This window comes from Strigops habroptila, chromosome 3 (assembly GCF_004027225.2).
Source record: "Strigops habroptila isolate Jane chromosome 3, bStrHab1.2.pri, whole genome shotgun sequence".
Classification (NCBI taxonomy): domain Eukaryota; kingdom Metazoa; phylum Chordata; class Aves; order Psittaciformes; family Psittacidae; genus Strigops; species Strigops habroptila.
In genome coordinates, this window is record NC_044279.2 from 77,189,318 (window position 1) to 77,206,863 (window position 17,546).

General features: G+C 41.5%; 1 protein-coding gene across 1 annotated transcript in view; it reads right to left on the reverse strand.

The window, feature by feature from the left end:
- MRTFA (myocardin related transcription factor A) overlaps window positions 1–14,618 on the reverse strand; it is a 98,199-nt gene extending 83,581 nt beyond the window's left edge. The window contains exons 1-2 of the mRNA XM_030478348.1: window positions 14,454–14,618; window positions 5,824–5,888 (exon numbers count right to left, since the gene is read on the reverse strand). The gene's annotated coding sequence lies outside the window, so the exon portion shown is untranslated. The remainder of the gene's footprint in view (window positions 1–5,823; window positions 5,889–14,453) is intronic.
- Between the last annotated feature and the right edge of the window lie 2,928 nt (window positions 14,619–17,546).

Consider the following 17,546-nt stretch of genomic DNA (forward strand, 5'->3'; position numbering starts at 1 on the left):
CCTTTCTGACTTCTGGAGGCATTTAAGAGATTTCAATTTCAGATAGACAAACAAGGCAGAGTCAATTTTGCACAAGGTAGAAGATTAAGAACCAGAGCCAATGAGAATTTTTGGAAAAAGATTATCAAACCTGCAAACTACAAAGGTTAAATTGCTTTGCAGCTTCTACATGGTAGCTTTTTAGGTTTATCCCCTTGCCATAGCAAGATCGTATCACAGTAAACCTGATTACCTTACACCTTTGTGAAAAAATGTATTCTAGTTTGCATTTACTATATGACAAAATTACTTACAGAAACTTCTCATAAAGCTGCTCATCCAGAATCACTGAAGGATAGCTCAAAGCCTGAGAGGTGAAGGGGAAACAAAATAGACAGGCAGAGCAGTGCTGAAACCTGTCTGACCCACAGTAAACTAGTTCAGGGAGCTAAGTAAAAAGAAAACTGGGAGGGTGAGAAGGGATTAGGATTAGTTTCCTGCCATTTCACCTTCATTAATCATCCCATCATAAGGCCAGACAAGCACCAACATTGGCACAAGGAAGCAACAAAGGCATCCAAGCCTGCCCCCTTGGCAAGAGCCAGTTTAGATCAACTTAGCTGTATCATAAGACCACATCCTCTGGTCAGACACTGAACTGGCATTGCCAACAAAAGGAACAGTCCAGTCTGCTCACTCCTCAGCTCCTCTGGGCCAACAAAGGCTGAACTAGATCAAGGAACTGATCCGTATTAAATTTGACCTGGCCACACACACACAAACTACTAGTTTTAAGCTGCATTAGTCACTTTCTGATCTGGCTTGCCACCCAGCCACCCAAAAAACTTGGGCTAACATAAGGGAAAATGAGGGACAAGGTAATAAAAGAAGAAATCAAGATAGCTACTTTTGGTAGCAGTGTCACCTTAAGGTGTTGCTATACAGTTCAATCAATCCAAAATTCAGGCTGGACTTGGACATATGCACTAAGTCTTCATGCATTAGACTTCTCTTGATTTTGGCAATATTTACATGCTTGTGGCATCATCAAAATCTTGACAGTCAGTATTTAAATGAACCAAAGAACAGCACCACCTTCCCTAACATGAAACGTCAATAACCAGAGTGAAACATATGAAACAAAAAAAATTTAAAAATAGTAAGTAAAGATCAGAGAGGTACAGGAAAGAAAAAAAAAAAATAAAAAAAAATTAAGAGCACAATTCCCAAATGAAGCAAGGACATATCTATGAACAGCTTTCCCTTGTTTGCAATTTGGGGCTGTGTTACCAGGGTAATAGCAATTTCCTACCAATATAAGAATTGCTAAGCAACCTCCAGCACCTAAGAGCAAGCGCGTGTGTGTGCAGCTGGGCTATTTTGAGAAGACAGGAGGTTTTTATTTTAAACTTAAGAGCAGCCTTCTGTTAGATGATTATGCCAGCTGAGACCATCCAGCCAAGAGAAGAGGCAATCTTGGAGCAAAGTGGCTTTAAGTGGATGAACCTTTGAAATGAGTGAGAAGAGAGGAAGAGAATGCCGTGGCATGCCCAAAGGCAACAATAACGCCCAGGTCATCACAAATCAAAAGAATAACCCAAGAGAAGTGAAGTTTGCAGCTGAAGCATCACATTAGCTTGAGAAGTTATAACAATAAGAGTGAGAGACAGTCCTTTTATCTTTAGGTATCAAAAGAAATGTCACCAACAGGAAGGCCTTCAAGGTCGTGTCATCAAAACAAAAAAAAGAACAACTTCAATTTCCTGTCAGTTAGCTTAACACAGGCACACAACTGTTCTTGAATTACTTCTCCAGTTAATTGAGAGTTAAACTGATGACACTGTCCCTAAAGTATTTACAATACACTAAGCAACAAGGCAAGCATCACAAAAACCGTACCCTGAATGTGTAATAGCTTGTTCTTGAGGAACCACTTAACTTTAAGAAAGCAAACTATGCAGATCACTAAAAAGAGACTGTCTTTGGTTAGGGAATTTTATTTTAATCCATGAATTCCACTTGCATTTGTTTTCTGCAAAATGAACCAGTCATCAACTTCCTTCACTTTCACAGTAAGGGAGAGGAAGGCAAAAGCAGTCAAAAAGTAACCTAATTAATTCTGGATTAGAAACAGAAAAGCAATTTGAAGGTGTAAACTGTCCATCTTACCATGATCACGAGCCACTACACTACAAAGCCCCTGTTAAAAATGCAAAGATTGCAACACATGAACAAAGATGCTGGTAAAACACGGATAAGCACAACTTTCTATCTGAGCAAAAAGATATGAATCTGAGTGTATACTATGCCAGTAACATTACAGTAAAAGAGGACATCTTTGAATCATTACCAGAAATCTCTCAGCTACCACCTCCAGCAAATCTATCAGTATAAGAGTCAAAAAACATGCTCAGGTCAACAAGAAAATGGCAAGAAATGTTATCAGACAAAAGGCATGAACAGCTGTAGAGAGATGCTAGGACTACAGGGGCAAAAGATGCAAAGAACACATCTAGAGTAAGGCAATCCACTGCATAATTTCTGCTATAGACGTGATTTTAACAACCAGGCATCAAGTACCATATTTCTCAAGCCCTAAGCATTTCCTTCATAAGACACTGGCCTTTGCTTCACTCAGTCCAGCAGTAATAGAAAGTCTTTAAGGTCTTGAAAAATCATTATCAAACATCCATTTCTTAAAACCACAAATAGCAGGCTAAGAAATGCAGTTTAGCATTCCAGATGTTAAGAAATACTTTTCATGATTCAATATGCATTTGGAGGAACTTTGTGGCTTTCAAGCTCAAGGAACATTGATAATACCAAAGATAGTTTTGAGAATCACAACGATATTTATAATAAACAATCCTTGCTCAAAAAGAATGAACTCTCCCCCAGTTTCTAAAGTTCTTATGCAAACTCAAAGCATGAATGAGGAAGACGTCCTTCTAATTTCAGATGATGTTGAGCCTTAAACAACAATTTCTGCTGAAGTTCAAGTAACAAAAGAGAGCAAAAAAAGATGTGATGTCTAGGTCTCATATGTCAATGGGTATGCTGGTATATTTTAGTCCTTAGTCATGATATAGCTCAACATGATAATTAAAAGAGGAATGCAGCCTTCTGTTACCAAGCTATTCGTTCCTGCTGCTTCCCTTTTGTCTGATCTAATGAGTGTGCACCCACAGGGTGACTCAGGTCAGCTGAACCAGCAGATGATTAACTCTGCAGAAGATCAGAAACCATTTTCTACAGGATCAGTCAGCTAGCTGGTTGTGCCCTGTGGCTGCACAATCACTAGCTCTGATGCAAAGGAAGAAGCAGGAGTGTACAGCTGTGTAGAGGTTTGACCAGCCTTTACAACAGCAACTCACTAAAAAAAAAATCAACTGAACTGTAATGTCAAAGAGCACACTTAAACATCTAGCAGTGGTGCCAACTTCAGCAGTCTGCTACACACTCCCACTCTCATACCTTCCTCATTGTGAAATTAGCATAAATGTTATGGAGACAACATGTACTGGACCAGATGAAAAATAATCTAGAAAAAAGGCCACTTTTTTCCAGGAGGATCTGTTCCCCAGAGTGGCTCACCATGGCCACAAAACAGCTATGCCAGCAAAACAGAGGGAGCCGTGAAAGGGAACAAGCCGTTTAAGCCTGCGCTGGTGCCAAAGAAATGCATGATGAACTACAGTGTGTTTAGAACACTGACTTCTGACTGACTTCCTTGCAATTGCTGTCTGATGCATTTTTTTAAGTTTCCTTCAAGTCAGAGGCAAAGCATTCCTCCCCACCCCAAAGGGGCAAACAGATGAAGCAATGGATTCAGCCAGCAGCAAAGGCATGTGGCAATGGATGCCAACAACTAGTGGAAGCAGGGAAGCTGCAGCAAACTAGAAAAGGGAATGCTGACGAACTGCAGCCAGATGTGAGCCTTGACTTGGAAATTCATGTCAGGAAAACTGAGGGGCTGAGAAAGTATGAAGGAACTCGTGCTGAATGTGGATTTAGGGCAGATTGGGACAAGAAAGTCACTGGACAAGAGGAGAGTGGAAATAAGACTTCACAAGAAACAATATGCTTCCAAATGCAGAAGATTTGAACTCTGGGACAAGAATTGGATTTGCTAGGGCATAACAAAGTGGTGACTTGGGCAAGGAAAGATAGCTCAGAGAGCCAATATAGACTAAAATAAAAGAAAATAAATTTTAAAAATAAAAAAAAAAGACAAAGGTGAAGTAGTTATATTTCAGTCAGTTCAGTTCCCAGCACAAGCATTCATGTCAACACAAAGCACCAGGCAAAACAGGAGATCTGAAGAATCTTAAAGGAGTTTATGGCAAGTTTTTTTTGCAACTTACTTTTGTGTGTCTGAGGAAATAGTTTTACATTTTATCTAATTCAGTCCGATCATTGGCTGTAACTGAGAGTGTATATCCATATTGTATCACCTCACCTCAGTTTGAAATTGTCACCTCTTCTTCAAATCTAGTGGCTCTGCAGCCACAGAGCAAGTCATTTCAGTTTCATGTTCTGATGGAAAGCTACACCTTGAAACACGCTTGTTTTCCCATTGTGCTGGCAATCTGAACCCTGCAACCACAGGTTTATTAGATCTCATTCCCCCACCCACCACAAAAAAAAAAAAAAAAAAAGGAAGAAAAAAAGAAGAAAAGAAAAAAGAACAAAACCCAGCGGAACAAGGCCCACTGAAAAGTGACAGCTTTCAGTTATGTTATGTTATGTTAGGCACAGTGCAAAACCAAAGTCTTAAACAGAGTCTGCAAGGAGTTTTCTGACCCCAGTCACATTCTTTAGTCACAACAGCATGAAATTCTCTACAAGAAATTAAACCAATTTGAATTGACTTTGCCTCCCCTCGCCATCAATGGACACTGGATGTGGAATCCAAATTTCTCTGAATTTATTGGCATCTCCTAATGCAGCTACCAAGCATGACATTCATTTAAGTGGAAAGTCCAGCAATTGAGACTGAGTAACTACATCTTCTTTTCCCTTTTTCCCCTACAAAAGCTGACTTTCCACCCTTGGATAACCCCACTACTGAAGAATAGGTAAGATTACTTTTTTTCAGTGATTCAGAGAGCAGCATATATCCGTATTACTGTCTTGTCTAACCAGTTTATTGAAAAGAAGTATTAAGTACTCAAGAAGTGCTCCCTAACATGTGAATCTAATGAATGTGGGCAAAGAACATGGTGAAGGAGTGGGAGAATCGACAGTGCTGTTGTTCTTTGCCAACTCAAAGGATACTAAATTCAACTTTCACTACTTTTTATTTTGAAGCAACAATACTACAAGCCAGCACATGAAGGACATCTAAACCAACACTTTTGTTCTGCTGCTAGAATAGATTAAAACATTTTCTATTCTTTTGCTATAAGATTCAGCCTGGGATCACAGATAACATCTGAATGTATCATCCTCTGAGTGCTGCCGTATCATGGTAACTAACGGTTTTGCAGACATTACACTCTTACTGTATAGATGCAATTGCCTGCCTTTATATACTTAAATAAATCAGTCTAATGAGCCAAGGATCAGTAACACCGAATAACGCTTGTAACACAGAACCACCAGCTAACTTGTGACAAGCCTGACATTGCTAGGCAGCAGTGAAAAGTGGACAAGTGCGCCATTTATGCTCTTACACCATAAAGTCTTTGCTGGACAGCTGTCACACATCATGCTAGCACAAATTCAAAATATTTCATCTCTGACACATTACTACCCCTCACGTTTAACGACCACAAGCAATTTTCAATTCAGCACATAAGAAAAGGTGCAGACTGAAGACAGCAAAAAGAACACAATACATACCTTACTCACTGTTCCCACAGGCAAACCCAGCTCAATTCCATGCCAGCAGCTCTCTCCTCAGTTCACTGAAAGGGAAAACAGGGCATAAATACTGAGATCTTAAAATAAAAAAATAAGTAAATAAGATAAAACAAAATAACCACCACACCTATTTTCTCCTTTAAGAGTAAGGAACAAAGTCCTTTATCTAGGATTCTTTTTTCATATAACCTTTAATTCATTTGGCACACACAACAGAAGTTGAACTGAAAAGGCTGCCACACTTGTATACACATACCTACTTGCAGAGCAGAACTTTTAGTTTAGGATTGCTGTTTTGTCAGTTCTGAAGAATGCATTGTTTGAGATTTACTAAGCCAGGATACCCACAAAATTACACACTCAGTCTTCCTGTCCTTGTACTGAAATCGTTCTTAAACATTGGATAGCAGAAGTCGGAAACTGCTATGACTAGTTTATTAGACCATGTTATCCACCCAAGCAAAAACAGGGAAAAGTAAAAAAGCACATTTCAGAGATTTGCCAGGACTGCAACCGGAATCCCATCTTAGAGGAAGGGGAGGGGGGAACCATCTTGAGCACCTTAAAACAAACTCACAAATGTACTGAAGTAACACACCACTTCTCTCTGGCAATACAGTTTTAACAGGCATGCACAGCAGAACTTGACTAGCAAATTATTACTTTGTAGGCTTTAGAAGACTATCGTTGCAAACAGCAATAAAAAGGGTCAGAAGCTGATTTGTAGTTGCCATACTTTCACTCTTACTTCCTTACCCACCTTGAAAAAAAATGCAGATCATCATATGAAGGTTTTAACACCAAGTTTCCACCCTATTTCCACCTCTAAGCTTTTCAGACTTTAGGGCTTCCCAGACACCAGAACCATAGAACTGCAATTGAGGTGCTATGATATTTTGTCAATAAAAGAAAATAAAAGAACCCAGGCACCTCCCGAAACACAAACTTCAGACCGAATGGACTCAGGACACAGGCATTAAGATAGCTGGAGCAGAAAAAAAAAACAGAATGAGCTGTCTAAGACTTTAGCATCAGAAGGAATAAGACCAATTATACTGATTAGTCTCCTCTGAAGAAAGAATAACCACAGTTAGACGCTTGGATAATCAGCGCATTGCAAAATTTGAAAGAGGTCCCTGATCCCAAAAAAAAATAAAAGAAGGAAGCTGTTTCCAAGCAGCTACAGGTAATGAATTGCACATCTACTCGGTCAACTCTCCTCCAACTAACAGCTTGCAGGAGAAGGTATTTACCATACTGATACAAATTTTAAAAAGTAAGGACACGAAGACAGGCTGAGAAAGTTGGGGCTGTTCAGCCTGGAGAAGAGAAGCTGCGTGGAGACCTCAGAGGAGCCTTCCAATATCTGAAGGGGCCTACAAGGATGCTGGAGAGGAACTCCTTCATCATGGACTGTAGCGATAGGACAAGGGAGAATGGGTTTAAACAGGGGAAGTTCGGCATAGATATAAGGAAGAAGTTCTTACTGTGAGGGTGCTGAGGCACTGGAACAGGTTCCCCAAAGAAGTGGTAAATGCTCCATGCCTGGCAGCATTCAAGGCCAGGCTGGACAGAGCCTTGGGTGACATGGTCTAGTGTGAGGTGTCCCTGCCCATGGCGGGGGGGATGGAACTAGATGATCTTAAGGACCTTTCCAACCCAAATCAGTCTGTGATTCTATGGATTCTATGGCACTACTACTTTAGAAGCTTCCCTTACAATCTCTTTCAGAGAATATTTCAATTTTTCTTTGAATGAAATGTGTCAGTACACATTAATCATGGCTCGATCACAGAATCAAGAAGTCATTTTGCCACCTTTTACACTATTTGTCATCAAGTCAATATTTGGAATTACTTACAGCCACTTAAACAATTAATTTCATGTGAGAATCCACAACAAGTAATTATTTTTTCTTTAACAAAGTAGCCAACCTGATAATCTGTAATTAAAACATTATAATGATGCAAGGCTACCACACCAAGTATATACTTACAATGTACTTTGCAAATCCTAGAAGAACTCAAGAAGTCAAGGAAAGTCTCCCACAAAGATAGGAAACAATTAACCAAGAATTCAATATTCTAATCTGAAGAATATACCAAGCTATCCCTAATCAGCTGGTAGGGTGAAGTAGAAAGGGGAAGAACCTCTCTGTACACCCCAGTTCTACATTCCTTCCAAGGCACTCATTACCTGCCAATACAAGACACCAGGCTGGACAGACATCTCACACGGCACAATACAGAAGACCTCGAAGTCTTACCTTTTAAGGTATGCATGAAGATTAAAAATATCTATATAGATACACACATACACCCAATGATTTTTGGCATCTTTGCAAAAACTTACCATTATTCTCCAGAAAAGAACGTGTGTGTGTACATGCAAACACACACTAGGAAAACAGCACAAACTATTTCACTAACTCCTTGCCTTTGTTTATTTACCTCTCTTGAGTTTCCAGCACTTCCATTAACCTTCTCAGGTGTCCAGACACCCTTGTTCTCCCATGCATAACTCATCCTCCAAGACAGCATATATTTATCTTTCTTCCTCTACTAAAAACTAAAGTTTTATTCCATATACTATGGACCATAAAAGGGAAACTTTGAAACTTTCAGTCCTATTTGCCAAGGAAGTTCCTGCTCAATCTCAGGCAGTTAAAGTATCACATCCTGCAATTTACTGCTTAGTCATCTGAACCCCAAGTAGGAGATAAACTAGTTTGCAATGGGCATGGACAGTCATTGACTTTTCTTCCTAATGTGTGTGCCATTAAGCTAAGAGGTGCTGCAGATACAATGCATTTCTAACATTATACTTATTCAGTCCCCCCATGGAACTTCAATCCAGTTTGAAGACGGAACAACAGAAAACACAGACACACCCCACCTTCAAAACAACAAGTCAGACTTCACAAAGATTTAGCCTTACAGCTGTAATAAAAGACAAGCTCTTTACTGCTCCTTCTATACTGCAGTGAGTGAACAAAGATTAATCACATAACTGAAACATTTTCTGGCAAAATTCCACAGTTAAATGCTTTTGTTATTCTTTACTTATAGCACAATCAAAACATTCCTCCAACACTCCTTTTTCCTCTCACTATACAGTCAATGCAGGCAAAACTCTACTGTCCTAGATTTTCTGAAGAAAAAAATCACGTCATCTCTAAGAAATGCAGAAGTCTCATCTTGCTGATAAACTTCTCCATCCAATGGAAATGTTTATATGTCATTGTTTACGTGTTCAAGCCAAATGGCTGCTATTCCAGTGATTACAATGGCTTATTGCCTTCACTGGTGACTTGGAGTTTGAGCATGTCTGAACAACACAGAAACTCACTGACATGATTCGCAAGCCCGATCTTTACACGCAGTGCAGAATTCACATCCCATCTTTCTAACAGCCATACTAACTCCGAGACGGAGGCTTGGCAAAGATTCAGACTCCAAGTGATCTGTTCCTGTAAAGCATGCCTGACAGGACCTATGAGAGCAAATTTAGAGACATGATTACATTAGGTCTAACATTAACTTGGCCCTACCAATCACTCAGAGAAACCTCGCACTCAGGTTTGGGTCCATCTTACACAGTGGAATAGAAATTAAGTTACAATGCAGACTGTAATCACATTCTGTTGGGAAGCTTCTTGTATTGCTATAAAAATCAGAAGAGAGGGCAAAAATCTTATTTTTTAAAAATAATGAAATAGTCTTTCAATGCTTTTCCAGAAGTTTCTTCCTGAAGGAGGAAAAGTTTCCTTGTAACTGACAGAAAGTGAATCCTGTCTCATCTTTGCTCAAAACTGTACCTTCACACATCTAAACAGTTGCAGAAAGAATGAGTTCATCATAACATGGGTATGGCTGTGTGCAAAGGATGATCTCATTAGAGTAAGCCTAAACAGGGTGTCAACCATATGGATCAATCGTGCAGTGAAGACATATCCCCAGTGTCTCTACTAAACCACAGAAAGGGTAGAACTCAAGGAACCACAGTATATACACACGTCCTCCCTAGTGTGGCTAGGACTAGTCATAATTGCCACGTATTACATGAAGCATTAATTTGAGGTTGAAACAATCTGTGATGTCAACTCCTACCCCAAAACAAAATTAACTTCACAAAACTAGACGTATCATTTCAGTCTCCTGCTCCCCTAATGTGAAGGTACTCTGAAGGTGATGTGTAGTCAGCGCATTTATTTGCCTCACCAGAAGATGGCAAAATAAGAATTTTCTGCACTGCTTTGAGCCAGAGGCTCCTGCACTGTGGTACACAGGCACTTCAATATGCACCCATGGCAAGCAGAGACTTCAGCAGCAGCAGCTCCTGACCATGTCCAGGGGACAATTTTTATTTCAGTGCCACAGAGGCAGACCCCAACGTCCAGCTGTTAACAAATAACATGCTGGCACATGCGGCAGCAGTTTGCATGCTGCTTCTGCTGTGCTCCACAAAAACCCTGCTTTTCTGGATCAGCAGGGCCAAAACAAGCTGAAATAGGGAGCATAAGTTAATTAAGCAGGATAAGTAGAAGTAGTTGACATGCTAGTTTGTGATAGGAGTGCAAAAGTAGATGGATGGCATGAGGTTAAGGTGCAAAAGAAAATCCCCAATTAAAAGCTCAGCCTTTAGCTTACAAGATTTAAAAAGACTTGTGACTGTGTGTTAAATTTCACCTTCCTACAGAGATGTTATCAATACAGCTCTGTGTCTCAATCCAAAATATTTCTTCACACAAGAATAATGATGCTGTGCACACCCAAAAAAATGGGGGAGGGAAGGGGAAAGGAATGCTGCACAAACTAAATTCATTACTCCAATTTCTGAAATATAAACCAAACTAATTTAAACAATTACAGTACCTTGCTCAGTGGCAAACTCTAAAACTTCGTATGTGTGAAAAGTGTCTCATACCAGAAACAGAAAAGGATCAAAGGAAGTGAGATGCTATTACTAGCATTGATTCTTAATGTCTCAAAACATAGTATCAGACGGATGAGAGATTCCTGTATAAGCTACATGCACCATCTGCCCTCCACAAGGACAACCTGCATTTAAAAATCTCACAGCATTGACTGACCACTGTGGCATACCTAAGCCTGGTAATGTAAACTGTCTTCACCCCAATGCCATTCATTTCCCTTGAAGAAGCCACTTAACAGTGTTTGCACTGCATAAAGCACTCAAAGGACGGAAGGTATAACATACACATTAACCACACACATTATGTCCCTGAAGGACTGAACAGAGCATTTGACAAAGGAATGAGTTTCTGAAATCACACCAACTCACCCATTTCATCTGACACACATGCATAAAAGCATCATCGTAGGAAGAGTTTTAAACTATGGTTCCAAAACTGTTCCCTTTAGCTGTAGCTCTGACTGATCTGCTTCTGTGCTCCTTCCACTCCAGCTATGCATTCCTTTGGCCCACCCCGATCTTTTATTTTGGGGGCTGAGGGGGAGAGGAATAGAACATGCACAGATTAAAAATCAGGCCTCTAACCTGGCTCAGCATGCAGGCCCACAGACATACCTCACTACTGAAGTGACAGCACATGGTGGGGAGGGAAAAGACCAAAAGGCAGATGGGAATATGAGCTGCTTAAGACAGGGCTACCACTAAAAGAAATGTCTGTGTAACCACATCCTCTGTTTTCAGTCTCAGTTCAGCAATGTGTCCAGCAGGAAATAATTAGATTCGGCTTTCCCAGAGTAGGTGTTTGACAGTTTCAGATCACTGAACAGTTGCTTTTTCTGCTTCCTCTTCAACAGTTTCTCAGGAAAAGACATAGACCCTCATAACACAGCTGATTTGGGGGTAGGGGTGGAAATTAAAGGAAAAGCATTGTGTAACTAAAACAAGATTTACTATTTGTTACCTCTTTTCACACAGCGGAAATCAACTGTACTCTTCAAAAAGGATCTTAATCATAATACTGAGTTATCAGTAAGTAAACAGGCATTGAGACAGCCCAATTATATCATCTACAACACAGGAAGGACAGAATGTAAAGATAGAAGACACTTGAAATTGCTATAAATTGTGCTCTTGAGGTAAAAATCATATATGCAGAAATCTCACACATTCCAAATGAGTGTAGCAATTAGTCCTGTGATAATGTTTTAACACATCCTAAGAATTTATCTGCTTTCTGCTCTAACATCCAAACCCTTTTTCCTTTGATCCACCTCTCTACATCTAGTATAGCTCCCTTTCCCCCACCAAATACCACACAGTAATGTAATCACGGCTCAATAGTGAAGGAAATCCAGCAGGGCTTTTTATTATTATTATTAAATTAAGAGCTATTTTGATTGCCTGAATGTGTATTTCACCTGGAGATCCAAGGATGAAAGGGTCTGTGTAAAATGCTGCTGCTTTACTATGCCACCAGAAGCCAGTTATAAAAAAGTCACAAGCAAGCACTCCTTCCCAAACCCAAGCGTTTCCTATTATTTCATATTCAAGGGGAGGAAAATATAAAGACTGGTTTTAGAAAACCCCAATATTTTCTCAGCCTTATGTCAAAATATTTCTGTATCCCCTCTCTTTGTATTTTATTTCATGATCTGCTTGTCGCCTGAAGATTGGGGGAGGGGAAGGGTGTCTTCTCCCACATGATGTTAGAGTGGATTGCCTTAATTGAACAGAAATTAAAGCTGCTTCCACAATTGTTGGAATCAGCAAACAGAGCGCTACTTACATTTTGTACAGAACAATATGATGCCCAAGAAGCTATAATTAGCAATATTTCACTCTTTCCATTTTTTCTGTGAAATCACATTTGGTATCTAAATTATAAGTGGGGGAGGACTGAAAAGGGTTCAGTAAGTTAATATCTGGTAATTAAGGGCAAATTCGCCTCCTTGTGAAAAGCTTATGGCATTTGCTTTCAGCCCTGAGCCTCTTTTTCTTTTCAGCAGAAAGCACAAATCTAAAGAACAGAAAAGGAGTTCACAGTCAGCTTCAGATCACACTCTTATTTTAAAATCTATTATTAGATTCTATTTAATCACAACTATTAGATCACTCATTTAATCACTGCAGTAAATGGGAACAAATGGGTGTCCCTCTCATTTCATATTCAGAAATGATTGAAGTATTTTTGGAAATACTTCTGAAGATCTAAAGGCATTACACTTCTAACAGTTCTACCGCAAGGATTTTAACAGTGCCTTCACAAAAGCCTACTGATGGGTGTTGTGCAAGCAGCAAGATATACTTTGAAAGTCTGTTTGCATATTTACGTGAAAGTAAAACCCAGACTCAATTAGAAAAAACACCTTCAGTAAGTCAGCTACACCATGGTAACTAGCCCTGATGTCAAATGGAAATTGATAATAAAGACAGAACTGCATACTGAATTTTCTCAATGCCTATGCTGGCAATGTTGGGATAGACACATTCAGCCTAGAATAGCTACATTTTATGTTTTCCAAATATTGAGAGCTGTGTCTTAAAATCCTACTGAGAAATAAAAGGCATGATCCAGCAACAAAGCTACAGACAAATAGAAAACATTTTAAAACATTTTTAATGCCTTCAAAATGGATTTTTTATTGACGATAGACTAAGATGCAGTTTCACGACAGGGGCCCTGATACTGTCTGGACAAACAAAATACAAGGAAGGAAGTGCTATAAGCTGCAGCAAACCTGAAAGCTTTTATTCAGCCCACTCTAGGTTCATCTTGTTAAGAATCACACAGAACCATATTAACACAAAGTTTGCATGATGCAGAATTAAGTGTACACAGATGCAGATCATAAAGATCTCAGGAGAGTATTTCCACTTGCACACAAGGCAAACAGAGTTTTCATCCTTGATTGGGGGATTTGTGAAATTACAGTCCTCTCCGATACAAGATTTTACAGCCACAGAGAGGGAGATCTAGTTCCCACTAGACAGACACCGGGGAAACATGGTTGTTACCTTAGATACTCATCTAGCCATAGCATGGGCAAGCATCTTTTCAGTAGGGAAAATTAACTCTGCTTAATACCACCTGGATCTGCGTGGACCGGTGGATACGGCAGGATACTGGGTACTGCTGCTACACAAACCCTTGTCAACTACTGTCGCCACTACCAGGCCTGTAGAACCGGAAAGAGAGCACCGAACAAAACCCCACCGCCGGCCTGCCCCACGCGAGGCGCTGGGGACACGGGCGGGGAGCCGGGAGCGCCGAGCCCCTCTCCGGTGGAGAAGACGGGGAGAGACCGGCGGCGGGCAAACGCGAGGCAGGGCCCGAGGAGAAAAAGGCGGGGGGGGAGGGGGGTCGGAGGGGGCGACGCCGGCCACGGCTGGAAGGAGCGGCCGTGCCCTGGCGAGGGGAGGCCCCTCGGGGCGGGCCGGAGCCCCAAGGAGCAGAGCTGTCCAGCCGCGCCGGGCACCCACCCGCCTCACAGCGGGACCGCCCCTGGGGGAGAACAACGCGGGGAGGGACGGGTGCGGCGGCATGAGGGGGCACGCGCTGCGCCCGCCGCTGAGGAAAGGTCCGGGCGTCGGGGCGGGTCCGCGCCCACCCCCCACACACACCCTCTTTCTTTGCCCCTGCGGCGACAGGGGTCGCCCGGCAGGTCCGTACCCACCTGGTCACGGTTCCATCTCGCTCCGACCCCGCCCGTCCCTGGCGGAGCCGCCACCCGCCGAGAGCACGCTTCGCCGAGAGCACGCTTCGCCCCGAGCCTGCCACCCGGCCTCGCCACCGCCGACCGGCGCCTCGCAACCGCGGAAGCGCCCACCCCGTGCCTCCCTGCTTCGGCGACACGCTCCAGCCTCCGCCAATCAGAGCGGAGAAGCGTGCCTGAGCGCCACCAAGGCTGGCCAATGGGCCGCTAGCACCTGGGGAAGCTAACGGGCCCGAGGCAGGGCGAAGGGCGGGCACCGAGTGCCTGAAGGGGCCGGCAGCCAATCGGAACGCAGCAATGATGTCATCGGTGGAGGGGCGGGAGCGGGGCGTCCCTTGAGATAGGCGGAGAGGGGAGGCAGGGGCGGTCCTGCCCCTTAAAGGGACAGCGGTGGCCTTGTGGGCTGCGTGTGGGTTGGGGGGCAGCTCTTTGGTGGGGCAGGCTAGCGCTTAGCTGTTTTATATATATATATATATATATAAAAAAATAAAAATAACCGTTGGGTTTATACTGTATAATTTTATAAGCGGCTATTTTCCCAACTGCACAGCAAAGAGCGGGCAGGTGGGGCCCCTAGGCACTGAGATGGCGCCATGGGGCCAGGCAAGGCCCGCCGTGGCGACCCTGAGTTGAGGGCAGGTTGGTGTTGACTTGGCCGCCCCCTTCTTCCTGCCTCCCCCAGCCCCGGGACATGACTGCCAGTGCCACCCAGACCCCTAATGCCTGGGAAATAGGAGTTTCCCACCAGAGGTGGTGGGTGCTGTGTTGCTGTCACTACCTGAGCTGTGACTGAATTAGAGGCTTTAACCGATCTGGAGGTTTCAGCTGCCCCTTTGCCAGCTGAAACTTCCAAATGTCTGGCCAGATAGTGTGCTTCTCTTGGAGGAGTGCGTTGTTTCTTTATTTAATATGATGCTGGAAAAGAAATCGCAAATGGGTGAAATGCCCGTAATGAAAGTGTTCATTAACTGGAGTGGGATTGTCGAGAAAATAAAGGAATGCTGCCATACCTGAAGAGCACGACAGAGGATCATAGTTAGACTATTGTAATACCATTTTAAATAGTCTGTGCTATTCTTTTACTTTTATTCTTTTACCTGTAGTGCTATTCTCACCCCTGCATATTGTATCTCAAAGGGACGTTACAGACATGAATCGTGACTGAGGCTGTAACAATGCTCAGTGAAGGATTGTGTCACACTATGAAGCTGAAAAAATTAGGATTGCCTGTCAGAACAAAGAAAAGGGGGCATGAGGAATGTGTACAACAATAAATGGTATAAAGAAGGCATAATTGGCCCTTCCTTATTCTCTTGTGTAGCCAAAGAACTAGAGAACATGATATAACTGCAAAGCAATGTATGTGAAGTAGTTAGGAAAAAATGTTTGTGCCATGTACAATTAACCTATGAAATTCATGACAAGAAGCTTAATGAGACAAGAATGTTAAGAAGAACCAAATACTTAGTTACTGCCAGTCAGCCACTATCTTGCCCTAGTTTCCAATCCTGACATTTACAGCTCTTTGCTTTTCATTCCCAGGGATCCAGTTCAGCTTTGGCTGCGCACATAAATCTTGATGTAACGTAATGCTTCTCCATGCTCTTTGACAGGGTTAGCCCTCCAGAGGTAGCTTAGTGAAAGAGTAAAGTAAAAAACATGAAATGTTCCCATGGATGATGATAATTCTGGGAGTTTTAGGTTTAATGACAAGTCAGGAATATTTACCTTCCTTTTCTCCCATGTTTTCTAAGAATAGCCCTTCAGGGATCTGAGATAAATGCTGCAAGTGGATGAAAAAGCATGGATGTTTTTCTGTTTTACACTGCCAATTTTAGCAACAATAATTCATGGCTTGTTCTTGAAATCATTTGCTTAGGAGACTTGTTAATAGAATCTGTTTACAGAGCAGGGGGAACAGATGATGTGTTCAAGGGCATACCACAAACTGATGGCAAAGAATGCAGTTATGCCCATATTTCCACTTCACAAGCCAGAGTCCTACTCACCAGCTTGTATCTTCCTTCAAACAGATGAGCATTTAAGAGATGGAAGCCTTTCCTTTAATTTATGTGGATAGGTTTCATTGGTTTGCTAAGGTCTCTACTGATTTATGAACTCTACATATTACTGATTGCTTTCAGTATCTACTAGCATGTTTTTCTAAAGTTCCAAAGGTATTTTCAGGCCTTGATAAATATATGGTAGGGGAAAAAAAAAAGAATTCTGCTTGCCCGTAGAAGCTTTCTGTCTTCACCAGGAATAATGAAAAGTGAAGAACATGTATTATATGCAAGTTATCTTTTCTGTTTTGGTTTTGACGGCCTCTTTGTTATTTTCAGTAGATTTCAGTTTCCTTAAGACTTACGATGAATGAACTAAATTCATATTTCATTAACTGATGCATAAGAACAGTCTGCAGTATTGGTAAAGGCAGTAGATCAAGTATATTAAATGACTTTGATTTGATTTAATGTTAGATGAAGGTTTACACTGAACAAAGAAGATATCAGTGTGGTATAACAGAATACAGCAGAATTCAATCTAGCTACAGTATTCTAAGTGCAGTTCTGAACTCAGTTGCATAATTACAAAACCAAGTTACTTTTGGGTGCCTACCATGAACAACTAAGCTTGGAATCTTGCACAGAAATATTTGATTTTCCTAACCTGATGTCTCAGTCACCATTGACTTAGCATTACATTCAGTTTTTCATTTGGATTTCCTTTCTCTTTAAAGAAAAGCATGAAGAATTGGGGAAAACCAAAACAAAACAAAACACAACTCCAAAAGAGAACAAAGCTAAAATGTGTCCCAAAGAGTGTTTCTAAAGATAAAGTTCTTAAAATGTTTCAATGCTAAGCTTAACCTTAAAGGCTTCATGGCCTTCATCCATCTAAAGATGACTCTGCTTAAAACCATAAGCTATTAAAGAAACCTTAATGACCCAACAACTCTGAACATGCCTAATAATGTTTATTGTCTTGGCATTAGGCTGATTGACAAATCATCTGATGGAGAAAGAACTTAGTTGGCGAAGCTAACTATTCCAG